Below are 12,946 nucleotides of genomic sequence, written 5' to 3' on the forward strand. Positions count from 1 at the left end.
TAGAACAGGGATAGTTTCACTTTTACATAAAAAAGATGACAAGACTGACTTAAAAAATTGGAGACCAATCACGCTTTTAAATTTTGACTGTAAGCTTTTTACAAAAATTTTAGCGACGCGCATGTCAATGGTTTTAGAAGACGTAATCCACCCGGATCAAGTTGTGCTGTGCCCGGGAGAAAGATCACGGACAGCCTGGTATTGATTAGAGATGCCATCTGTTACGCGAGAGACAGAGATAATCGGCTAATAGTCCTAAATTTAGATTTCGAAAAAGCATTCGACCGAATCTCGCACCAGTTCCTTTTTAAGGTCCTGGAGAAAATGGGCTTTCCAGGGAGGTTCATAGAGTGGGTGGGACTGCTATATAAATGTCTGATTAGCAAAATTATGGTTAATTGGCATCTAACCAAAGCTGTCAACATTCACAGCGGCGTCCGTCAAGGGTGTCCTTTATCCCCGCTCTTGTATGTGGCTTGCATTGAGCCACTGGCACAGATCTTGAGAAGGGACAAATGGATTAATGGTTTTAACGTGCCTGGCACAGGGGGGTTGACGGCCACCTGTGTCCTATACATGGACGATATCACACTTTTAATGACCAACCTCCCATCGGCCCGAAGAGCTATGGACTTGACAGAATGGTATGGTCGGGCCTCGGGCGCCAGACTAAATCGAAATAAGTCCGAGGCCCAGCTCTTCGGGCCGTGGGGGAAGGTGGACACAGGTGGTCTAGACTTGGTTTTTAAAAAGAGTGATCTTAAAATTTTAGGGATTAAATTTGACGAAGAGGGTGGAGGAGGGGGGAACTGGACTGACTTGTTAGGGAAAGCTAAGAGTAGACTAGGTTTTTGGGGGTTAAGACAACTGACTTTAGAGGGAAAAGTTTTAATTTTTAAAGCTGTTGTTTTACCCTTGCTTTTACTGACATGTTCTGTTTTTAGTCCTCCTAGATTCTTCCTTTTAAATCTGGAGAGGGCGGTCTTTTACTTTCTGTGGGGGTCCAAATGGGACAGAGTGAAGAGGGAGGTCTTTAAGAAAAGGAAGGAAAATGGTGGAAAAGGCCTCCCTGACCTCCACCTGTTTTTAGCAAGTCGTTTGACCGCCCTGCACTTCAGATATGCGGTGACCCCATCCAGAGAAAACAAGACGGCAGCAATGGTGCGATTCTGGATGGGGTCTTACCTCCGCCATTTAAAAATCATACCCGCAGATCTGAAGTGCCCAGTGGCTTTTAACCTGCCAAAAGAATATGGTTTTATCAAGAAATTTTTAAAGAAACATTTTTTAGAGCAGGAAGATGCCACTGTTTTAACTAATCATAAATCTTTGATCTCTCTTGTGCAGGATCGAGAGCAAGTGAGTCGGGTTCCGGGCCTCACACTCGGTGAGGCCCAACAGGCCTGGAAGAACGCGGCCCACCCAGCTCTCCAGAACAGACATAAGGACCTAGCGTGGATGGTGGCACACGAGATCCTCCTGGTCAGGGCGGTAATGAACTCCAGAGGCATGGCCAAGACCTCCATCTGCCCACGGCCCGGATGCTCAAGCCCGGAGACCGTGCGGCATCTGCTCTGGGAGTGTGGCGCTGCGCGGGACCTGTGGGCAGCAACCGGCCCCCTATACCAGCGGAATCTGCCAGCAGGAGGGGCCCAGATGAGTTACCACCTAGCCATCCATGGGGTGGGCCGGGGTGCGACGGACATGGAGAAAGAGGACTTTACCGCACTCTGGCTCACCCTAAACGCCATCAAGGATGCCATCTGGGTCACCAGGAACCTGCTGGTAGCAAAGGGCGTCACGGTGCCCCTCCACAGGGCAAAGCACATCGTATCATCTACGCTAGAGGGGTACCGGGCGCCAACTTTAGGACGAGGGGGCCGGGGTCACACGAGGAGGGTCCCGGCCGCCACCGTACCTGGCCGCCCATAGATGCACCCTCACCAATCTGGCTACGGGAACAGCGGGCCGGAGGAGGAGGATCTCCGCTATGCCCCTGAAACATAGAGACTGTGGTTGTTTTGGAGAGCTGGAGTGAATGGACTTTCTTGTTAAGACTCACTCTCGATCCTGCACAAGAGCGAGTTTTTAGTTTCTGAACTGGCTTTTATTGGTTTGCTTTTATTTCTTTTAGCTTTGGCCTTTTAGTGCTTTTAGTGGACATTTTATTTCATCATTCGCTCTCGTTTTAACAAGGAATTTTCACCACAAACATACATGGACTTTTAACACAAACACTGACTCCTAAACCTACCCTCACGAACTTTTACACAAACATGGACTTTGAAACAGAAATCACAAAACAAAAAAAACATAACACAAAGACAGCAACAACAACCGAATTTCACTCTGCTTTTATGTGTATATTTAGGTACACATGAACTGATTTTATTTCTCTTAATTTGTAAATTCATTCATTTTATTTTATTTTATTTTATTTATTAATGCATCAATATATACATGTTTTTGTTGGTTTTTAAGAGTGAAATTGTAGTCCTTTAGTATTATGCTGTTTTATTTTGACTTTTAAGAAGTGCATTGTGATTTATTGTGTGGTTTTATGATTGTTTTAGTGAGAAGTGAAAAGTGTCAACTAATGTAAAGAAAGTTCTTAAAATATGTGTGATTTTTATAAACAATGAAATTGTGTCAATAAATTTTTTTCGAAAGAAAAAAAAAATCTGTTCTTATCAGTTTAATATCTGATACGTGCCCTACCCGGGCACTATAGATTGAACTGGATAAATGGATCCTGCGAGAGAAGAGACGCAATGGCCGACCATGCTGGTGCGGCTGAAAAATACTGTTCGTATTCTGGTGGAAAAGGAGACTTCAGCGGAGATTAAGAAGAAGTTTGGAAGAGATTTCTTGGTGACGGAGGTGCTAAGAGGAGTTTTTGGTATGTCTGCCTCACTGATTTTTTGCTTGCAAGATTTTGCCTCGGCTGGTTTTATGGATCTGACGTTCTTCCAACTGAGTGACTGTGTGGCTTTCAATGAAGCATGGGGAAGGAAAAGTGGCCATCCAAAGCTGGCAGGTTTGAAGCTCATTCCGGCATTCGCTCTAGATTTCTTGCCGCTCACAGTCCACATGTACAATCCTTTTGTGGAAGATGGCGATGTTTTAACCTTTTTGGCCAGGTACTGTGATTCTGTGAAGGGAGGAGAGCGATTGAAGGATCGGTTTGGCATTTGGAATGGGAAAAGGCGATACCTTGTAAAGTTGAGAGCGGATGCAGGATCGCCAGGAGGGATTGTGCACCCACCTGGATCCTTTTTTATTGGGTCCAATAGAGGCTACTTGCATTACCCAGGCCAGCCAGTGTACTGCAGGAAGTGTGGCGCTCAGGGCCACGTAAAGGCGGACTGTGTGGGCCAGTGGTGCCGTCATTGTGGATCGGCTGAGCATGAGGCCTCTGGCTGTCCAGAACCAAAGACCTGTAGCCTGTGTGGGAAAAAGGATCATTTGTTTCGAACATGCCCAAGAAGACAGAAATCCTACGCCAGTTTATTCAAAGAAAGACATGACCTTCAGGCAGACTTTGATCATTTGCTGGAGTCCCAGGAGGCAGGCCCTTCAGGTGAAAAGCCAGTAAGAGCAGAAAAGGATCAGACTGGAGGCAAGCGTGATGGTGGTGGTGAAGAGCAAGGAAAGGACCTGGGAGAATCATCGCTGGTGGCACCATCGCAGGAGTGGTCAGAGTTTGATGTGACCGAAGCCCTTCGTGGGATGTTGGAGGAGACAGAGGAGGCGAAGCTATCCAGCGACTCAGCCCAGCAGCAGGAAGTTGTGGCGGGAGATGCAGGGCTGGGAATGAGGAGGCGAAGGCCTAACGAAAAAGAGCCTGAGGAACGTGAACGAAAGTGTACCAAACTCCAGCCTCAGGAGGGTGAGATTGAAGAGGGCTGGGAGGGGAATTTGAGTCAACTTGACATGGACTTGGACCTTTCAGGAGGGGAAGCGACAATGGAGACTGAAGAAAGCTTGGGTAAGGGGGTGGGCTCAAATAGACAGGAGGAGGGCAGGGGGGAAAGGGGGAATGGAGGAAATATGGAATATTCTTTGGGGAGGGGTGGGAGAAGGAAAAGTGTGAGAAAGAAAAGTGGGAAAACTGAATAAGGGTTTTTATATCTTTATTTGGGGAACATTATGGCATGCCTAAGAATGGCTACTTTGAATGCAAGGGGGTTAAGGGGATTACAGAGGAGGACTTCAGTTTTTCTTTCACTGAAAATATCTAATTTTGATGTTTGTTTTCTGCAAGAATGTCACTTACAGGGAAAAGAGGACTGCAATCATTTCTCAGCTAGTTGGGAGGTTGGGCCTTCCTGCTGGAGTGCGGGGAATGTTAAAGCAGATGGAGTGGGAATTTTGTTTTATTCGTGGGACTTCCAATTGGAAATAATAAGTGTATTAATCCCTGGAAGAATCTTGGTAGTGGATGCTAGGTGGAGGGGAGTGGCTTTCCGTTTTGTTAATGTTTATGTTCCGAGTAAGATCGGGGATAGGAAAGGGTTTCTAAATGTTTTGAAGCCATGTTTATTTACTAACAGATTTTTAGTTTTGGGGGGATACTTCAATATGTCCTTAGACAATGACTCAGGTAAAGAGTTGGCCTTTTTGATGGCTGAATTTAATTTAAAAGACTCCTTTCGGGAAGCAGGTGGCCATAAGCCAGGGAATACTTGGCAAAATAGTAGACAAATGGGGTCTAGGCTGGACTATTTAATTTTTCAAGCTGGCGTGAAAGTAGGCCAATATACTCAGCAGCCAATGTGGTGTTCAGATCATGTTTTAGTTGGAGTCCGAGTGGAGGTTGGAGGAATGGAGAGAGGGAGAGGCATGTGGCGATTTAACACTTCTTTTCTAGAAGATAGGACTTTTTGTGTTGCTCTTTATAATCTAGTGGCTGGGTGGAAGAATCTTCGTGGTTTCTATAAAAACCATGGGGATTGGTGGGAGGGGTTTAAGGAGAGAGTGGCCTTTTTTTGTCATAGCTGGGGTAGGGAAAAGGCTAAAAACAAGCAGGCCGAGGGAAGACGGTGGTCCGAAGAACTGCAATTACTATGGGGTAATGGGGCACTGGGGACGGCTCAGGGGTGGGCAAGGGCAAGATACCTTCAAGGTGTCATAAAGGATCAGTATTGGAGTAGGGCCAAGTCCTTCCTTTTGTGGTCGGGCACGCAGAAGCGTCTCTTTGATGAGAGGCCTACAAAATACTTCTTTACATCCGTACAGAGTAGACAACATCGCAGCCTAATAGAGGGGTTGAAAAGTGATGGTGGAGAAGAAATTACAATACAAGGAATGTTGGGCGTTGCAGAAGGCTTTTATAGAGAATTGTTTGGAAAAAAAGGAGGAACGGAAGACTCCTTTGGTAGATACTTGGATAAGCTGGAGGGTGTGTTGAAGGAGGAGGACAGAGAGACACTGGAAAGTCCTTTGACCTTTCAGGAGGTGAGCTCTGCGATAGCAACGCTAAAAAACGGGACAGCTCCAGGGTGTGATGGTCTCCCAGAAGAATTTTATAAGTTAGCTCTGCCGTGGATAGGCATAGATCTAGTAAATGTCTATGAAGAGAGTTTGGGAAGGAATGAGTTGCCAGTAACAATGAGGACAGGTTTGGTGACACTGGTGCACAAAAAGGGTGTAAGAAGGATCTAGCCAATTGGAGGCCAATAACCTTGTTAACTACAGATTACAAGGTGCTGGCCAAGGTACTTACGGAAAGGCTTAAGAAGGTAATTGGAGTTGTGGTGCAGCCTGACCAGACATGCGGGGTGCCAGGAAGGTCAGGTGGTCTGAATCTGGCTTTAGTCAGAGATGTGCTAAGCTGGGTGGAGCAGCGTCAGTTGCCTCTGGCAATCCTGAGTCTGGACCAGGAGAAGGCTTTTGACAGGGTGAGTCACGGTTTTTTAATGGCCACCCTGGCTCAAGCAGGGTTCGGTCCTGTGTTCAGGTCATGGGTAAAGCTACTGTATACAAGGGTGTTTAGTAGAATAAAAATAAATGGGCAGTATTCAGGAAGGGTAGAACAATTGGGGGGAATGCGGCAGGGGTGTCCCTTGTCCCCCTTACTCTATGTCCTGTCCATGGAGCCCTTTCTGGCAGCTCTGAGAAAGGCAGTTTTACTGAATGGCATACATCTGCCAGGGGGTAAAGGGGTGTGTGCCAAGGTGGCAGCGTACGCAGACGACATGACACTGTTCCTGACTTCCGACCGGGATTTCGATGTGGCAGGCAGGATCCTCGACGGGTTTTGTGAAGTTTCAGGGGCACGTGTCAATGTGGATAAATCCTCGATAATGTTTGCAGGTCGGTGGGCTGCAAGGGAAGATGTGCCGGGTGGTTACAATCTTTGTGCAGATGGTTTAAAGATCTTAGGAGTCAGGTTTTACAGAAGGAATAGTGACCGGGAAAACTGGGAAGCCAGATTAAAAGCAGTCAAAGCCAAAATAGCCAGGTGGGGGTCGAGGAGGCTGTCTTTGTGGGGAAGGTTGGAAGTGGTAAAAGCAGACCTCCTTCCGAATCTAAATTATTTAGCTTATGTTTTCCCTGTCCCACATTTGTGTGGGAGAAGATTAGAGAGAGAAGTGTTATCGTTTCTTTGGATGGGGGGCACGGAAATGGTGGCAAGGGCGCAAATGTTTAACAGCATAGGGGAGGGAGGCAGGGGAGTCCCTTGAATCCCCCTCAAGATAGAAGCACTGTTTTTTTCAACTGCGGCCAGATTAGCTACACAGGAGGTAGAGCATAAAGCTAGGTTCTTGGCCCGCTTTTGGTTAGCCTACACATTTAGATCAATCAGTCCTTGGAGAGGAACAGTGCCATGGTCGACCTACAGACCAGCGTATTATCAACGGTTGGTAGATTTTGTGGTAGGAAAACAGTGGTGTTTAGATCAGTCCCTGATTCTGCAACACAAACAGCTGTATAATAGAATGCGTGATGGAATGACGCAGGGCTCAGCGACAAGTGTGGGCACACGGAAACTAAATTGGACAATGTTGCAGTCAGGGTACCTGACCGGGACCTGCAAGGATGTAAATTGGTTTGCGGCTTTGGGCCGGCTACCAGTGCGAGAACGGCTATATAGACATGGCTCTGGAAAGTCGCCAAAATGCCCAGTAGGCTGTGGTGGGGAGGAAACGGTGGAGCATGCCTTTTGGGGATGCCCAGGGGCAACTAAGCTATGGAGATTGGTGATGACTTGGTGGGAGGAATGGAAGGGGCCAATACTAACAAGAGATCTGGTTATATATGGGGAAGGATTAGGAGGTGTAAAGAAAAAAAGAGCAAGAGTATTCTGGGAGGTAATCTCAGAAGGAAAATGTGTACTGTGGGAGTGGAGAACAAAATGTTTAAGGAAGAAAATACACCATTTGGCACCAGAGACCTTGTGGTTAAAATTACTGAGTAGAATAGGCACAATAGTAAAAGGGCATAAGGTCTTGTTTGGGGAGGAGGAAACTAAGAAAACATGGGAAGGTCTACCAAGAGTGGGAGTGGGATAGATGAAATAGTGTTAAAATTAGGTTTTCTTGCTGGGATATAAGGTGAATTTTGGTGTATGAGTAATGTACATGTACTGTCTGTAATGTGAATTTTGATAATAAAAAAAAAAAAAAAAAATCTGTTCTTATCAGTTTAATATCTGCTTTGTGCTCTCCAAGCACAATCATTGAGGGCAGGTGTCTCAGGCCCTGGTAGCCCCCGGCATCTTCCCATTGTTTAATGGGAATTCGCCAGGAGCAATTCCAGATGCCATCCTCATCTAGCACCTTGACTGGCTGGCCTCGAAAAGTGCAATATCTGCCCAGCCACACACAAATGTCATCTCCAGTAACTGTTTCATTAAACAATCTGACAATCACAGTTTTAAGTGTGTTGTCAGAAAGTTTTTCCACAGTAAACATGGAAAACTGGATCTTAACCGCATCAAACCTTTGCCAGAAGTCATTTAATAGGGAAGCAGCTCTAAAACTAACATCAAATCCTTTTCCTAGAGGCAGAGTCACTATACAATTCAAGTCTTCAGGTCTAAAATTTAAAGTTTTTTGTATCAGCTTCCTGGAGAAGTCCAGTCTGGACATCTCCAGGAGCTTACCTTTTTTTTCTTTTAATAAAAAGCGTACGCTGTGGTGCCTCCTCACGCCGGCACGAGCAGCCGACATGGTGGAGGCACCAACAGCTTAAAACACACTAAAACACTAAAAACCACAATAAATAGCCAATAAATACTTAAAACGTCTTACCTTAAAAAGTGCAATTCCTTTACCTCTCAAGGGTTGGAAGCCCACAACACAGGAGTAATTGTGAGCCAGGAAACCTCCAAGAGGCGATCGCTGTCACTGCCCGCGTGGCAAGCCCAAGTATAATACTGATAAGAACAGATTTTTTTCTTTCGAAAAAAAATTTATTGACAGCGTTTTTCATAAAATTTCCATCTCAAAAACATATCTTCATCTTTTTTGTTCACATATTTCCCTTAAAATCTTACAGAGTAAATGAATAGGAGTAATATAGAGGATAAATTAAAAGGGTAGGTGTTTTGTGCGAACTTAAAATACAATAATGTTTGTAGAAAAGACATGTTTAAAACAAAAACATACAATGGGGTAAAAACAAGGCTGTTCAATAAAACTAAAGGATAAAAAAATAAAACCATAAACAATAAAACAATAAGACTGGTCTAAAACTTGTTGGCTAGTCACCATTTTAACTAAGCACTGGACTTAATAAGAACTAAAGCAAACAAAACACACGATAAAACATTTTGGCACACTTTAAAAGACAATAAAACACAGACAATAAACATTAATTTTTCCTTAAAGCTCTTGATTTTTGGAAGAAATAAAAGTGTATGTTGTGCAAAAAGTCTTTTGTGTGTGCGTGTGTTATGTCAAAAGCGAGAGAGTCCAGGCGCAACGTTGATAAAAGCGAATAAAACCGGTCCAGTTAAAACGATGTAAAAGCGTAGACGCAATACAAAGAAATAAAATCATTTCTTTGTCCCAGATCGAGGGTGAGTCCTAACAATAAAATCCATTCACACCAACTCTCCAGGCCGGTCACAGTCCCTGTGTTTCAGGGGCATAGCGGAGATCCCCCTCCTCTGGCCTGCTGGCCCGCTGTTCCCGTAGCCAGAGTGGTGAGGGTGCATCTACGGGCGGCCAGGTACGGTGGCGGCCGGGACCTCCTCCGTTTGACCCCGGCCCCCTTGGCCTCTTGTTAAGGTACGGTACCCCTGTAGCGTGGTTGCTATCATTCTCTTTGTCCCTTGAAGGGGTACCGTGACCTGCTTCCCCACCAGCAGGTTTCTTGTGACCCAGATGGCATCCTTAATGGCGGTCAGGGTGAGCCAGAGCGCTGTAAAATCCTGTTTTGTCATGTCTTTCACGCCCCGGCCCACCCCATGGATGACAAGGTGGTAGTCCATCTGGACCCCCCCACCGGCAGGTACTGATGATACTGGGGGCCGGTCCTGGCCCACAGGTCCCGCGCAGCGCCGCACTCCCAGAGCAGGTGCCGCACGGTCTCTGGGCATCCACACCCAGGCCGTGGGCAGGTGGGGTTCTTGCCTATGCCTCTGGAGTGCATAACCGCCCTGACCGGGAGGATCTCATGTGCCACCATCCACAACAGGTCCTTGTGTCCGTTCTGGAGAGCTGGGTGGGCCACGTTTCTCCACACTTGTTGGGCCTCACATAATGTGAGGCCCGGCACCCGACTCACAGTCTCTCGATCCTGAACAAGAGAAATGAGAGCCTTGTGGTTAGTCAAAATGGTGACATCGTTGGTCTCTAAAACATGCTTCTTTAAAAATTTCTTTATAAAATCATATTCTGTGGGGAGGTTAAAAGAAACTGGAGTTGTCAAGTCAGGGGTTAAAACTTTTAACGTGCGTAGATACGACCCCATCCAGAACCTTGCCATGGCTGCAGTTTTGTTCTCTCTGGATGGGGTCGTAGCATATTTAAAATGGAGGGCGGTGAAACGGCTCGCTAAGAACAGGTGGGGGTCCGGGAGGCCTTTTCCACCGTTTTCCGGTCATTTCTTTACAACTTCTCTCTTGATGCATTCCCATTTGGACCCCCACAGGAAGTAAAAGACCGCCCTCTCCAACTCCAGTAAGAAACGTCTCGGTGGGCTAAAAACAGAACAAACAAGTGACATTAAGGGTAAAATCACAGCTTTAAAAATTAAGATTTTGCCCTCAAGTGTCAACCCTCTCAAGCCCCAAAACCCCAGTCTTTGCCTGACTTTCCCTAATATCTCTTTCCAATTTCCCCGACCTTCACACTCTCTGTCAAAATTTACTCCTAAAATTTTAAAATGATCGTCGTGTTTAAAAGCTATATCCAGTTCCCCTGTATTAATGTCGCCCCACGGCCCGAAGAGCTGGGCTTCAGACTTGTTCCTATTTAGTTTTGCCCCTGAGGCCCGACCGAACCAGTCGGTCAGGTCCATTGCTCTTCGGGCCGTTAAAAGGTCAGTCGTTAAAAGGGTGACGTCGTCCATATATAAAACACAGGTACACTGTAAAAAATTGCTGTTAAAAAACGGTCAGATTCTACGGTAAAATAATGTTTTTTTTTACTAAAACAGTAATATTCTGTTAAAAACAGTGCTTTCTGGGTAACATTTTTGTTTTCGAGAAAGTAACCAACTGCAGAAAACTGTGAGTTAACAGAGCTCAGATTCGATGTTTTGAAGTCTGTGTTTAAAATCACACTTTGTGCCCTTGTTCACTATTCCATCAACTAGTTCACCAATATAGTTCACCTGACAGAGTTAATGAACACTAATGAGTGAATTCAGACACTGATGAACACCTGCTGTTAATAATCACAATTACTGAAGGAAAGAGAAACAAGAAACACAAACAGTGACTTGAGTTACAACATAAAATAAAATAAAACAGCTTCAGTCTCAGCAGAGGATCATTAAACAACTCCACAAACAACAGCAGACACACTTATTACTGACTGATTTGACTTCCATACTATTCTCATTGAGATCCAACAGAAATTAAGGTGTTTTTTGTGTCACCGTAATAGAGTGAGGGGCTGATTTAGTTGGGCTCTTCACCCTTGAACTCATTTATTAAAACTTTCCAACTGCTGTAATACAGAGTTTACAAAATGGTTGAACTATAACAATAAAGTTGGGAAGTCAATAAATAGAGAAACCTATTTGTCTGAAATTAGTTCTGATAAATGTTTTGTTATAAATCTGGAAGAAGGGGCTCATGCAATAGATTTTATGCTTAGTTGCAGGTATTAATTTAATTGAGAAGTGGAAACAGAAAAGATACCTCCGTAATTACTTAACAGTTAAGAAATAACATACAAAAAACAGTTCAGTTATGACACATACACTCAGACCTAATGAATCTGACCTTGTATCTCAACAATGGTAACATCTCAAATGTTTCATGCTGCAATGCATGCTGGTAGTGGCACGGTACAAATATCCCAGCATGCATTGCGGTATAAATAAATGTTGTATAATGGTCTAACAGTTTTATTTATTTGTGTTTGATTCTGCTTTTGTTTATGTTTCAACTTTCAGTTGCCTGTTTGTGAGTTAAACTGTTAATTTTGTTAGTTGTCACCATTATTGAGGTTCATATGCTGATTATAGATGTCTCTTTGAGTGCGATTGACACCATAGAGCAGTGTTATTGTCCAAGATATTCTTAAAAACTTCCAGAAATCATTGCCATATAAAGACATATAATGTAAAACAATAGATTTAACATTGAATAGGAGCAGTAAATTTTGTTATACTAATGAGAGCAGACTCTGCCATTTAATAGCAACATGAACATCACCAGATCTTAATTAGGTTTTTGGCTGGCTTGCCTCAACAAAGGAGCTTTTTAAACAAAGTTCTTAACAATTGCAGCAGCCAAGATATATAAATGTTAAAAATGACAGGGCTAAGAGCCCAACTAAAGCAAACTCTGTTCTCCATGATTGTGACGTAAAACTTTAACTTTTTCTCAAGAAGAACTTTAGTAGATGTTATACAAAAATACATGTATTAAGTAATAAGTGTAGCTGGTGATGATGTTTGTAGAGTTGTTTAATCATCCGCTGATCATTTAAATGATTTAATCATTTGTTGTTCTTCAGGTTATTTCATTATAAAGCTGTGACTAAAGTTTTGTATGTTCTGTTCTTGTTTTTTCCCTTCAGTATTTCTTCATTTGTTCATTGTTAATCCTCAATTATCATTTAATTAGTCAGTTAATTAATGAATTTACTTCAGCTTTGCTACATGTTTCTTGAACACTCAGTAGTGTGGACACTTCAATAAAAACTGAAGTATATGCTCTGGGGTTTAAAGGGTTAAAGGTGTGAGAGGTAAAAACACAGTGTAAAAATGTATTTTAACAGTAATATACTGTTAATTTACACTACGGAAATAGACTGTAAAAAAAACTGTAGATTGCTGGCAACCACAGCTGCCAGTAGATTACTGTTAAATCAAGGAAAAAACAGTATTTTACTGTAAAACCTGAAGCTAATTTCTTCTGTATGTCACCGTTGTGGAGGAGAGTAGAGCCAGTGTATGAGTTAAAGATGAATAATGAACTGCTGATGTTATTCTGCATGTTTCTTTATTTAATGACAGTGGCTGTTTAGTTGCTGATGCAGTCAGAATCTCTCTGGTGATTCCAGATTTACATGTATGTGTGCTGTTGTGAAAAATAAGACATTAGAGTTAAACCAAACTTTTCTAATTAACTAAAATAAGTTATCATTATAAGTATGCTTCTAAGCATATATAGCACATTACTTCATAAACTCATTCAGCAGTTGACCAAGTTGAGGCAGTTGCTTTCAGTGAGTAAAATGAGTTCACTTGAGTATTGTGTAAATCAATGTAGTCCATGTATTTTTACAGCAACATACTGTAAAATAACAGTACATTGCTG

At 43.6% G+C, this 12,946-nt stretch overlaps 1 protein-coding gene and 1 pseudogene across 1 annotated transcript in view; both read left to right on the plus strand.

Annotated features, from left to right (window-relative positions):
* The first annotated feature begins 2,652 nt into the window (after positions 1 to 2,652).
* Positions 2,653 to 2,803, plus strand: LOC137488405 (U2 spliceosomal RNA; annotated as a pseudogene).
* Positions 2,804 to 11,542: 8,739 nt separating this feature from the next.
* Positions 11,543 to 12,946, plus strand: part of LOC147846299 (uncharacterized) — a 28,105-nt gene continuing 26,701 nt past the window's right edge. The window contains exon 1 of the mRNA XM_087240592.1: positions 11,543 to 12,903. The gene's annotated coding sequence lies outside the window, so the exon portion shown is untranslated. The remainder of the gene's footprint in view (positions 12,904 to 12,946) is intronic.

Source organism: Danio rerio, chromosome 2, assembly GCF_052040795.2.
Source record: "Danio rerio strain M-AB ecotype USA chromosome 2, GRCz13ab, whole genome shotgun sequence".
Classification (NCBI taxonomy): Eukaryota; Metazoa; Chordata; class Actinopteri; order Cypriniformes; family Danionidae; genus Danio; species Danio rerio.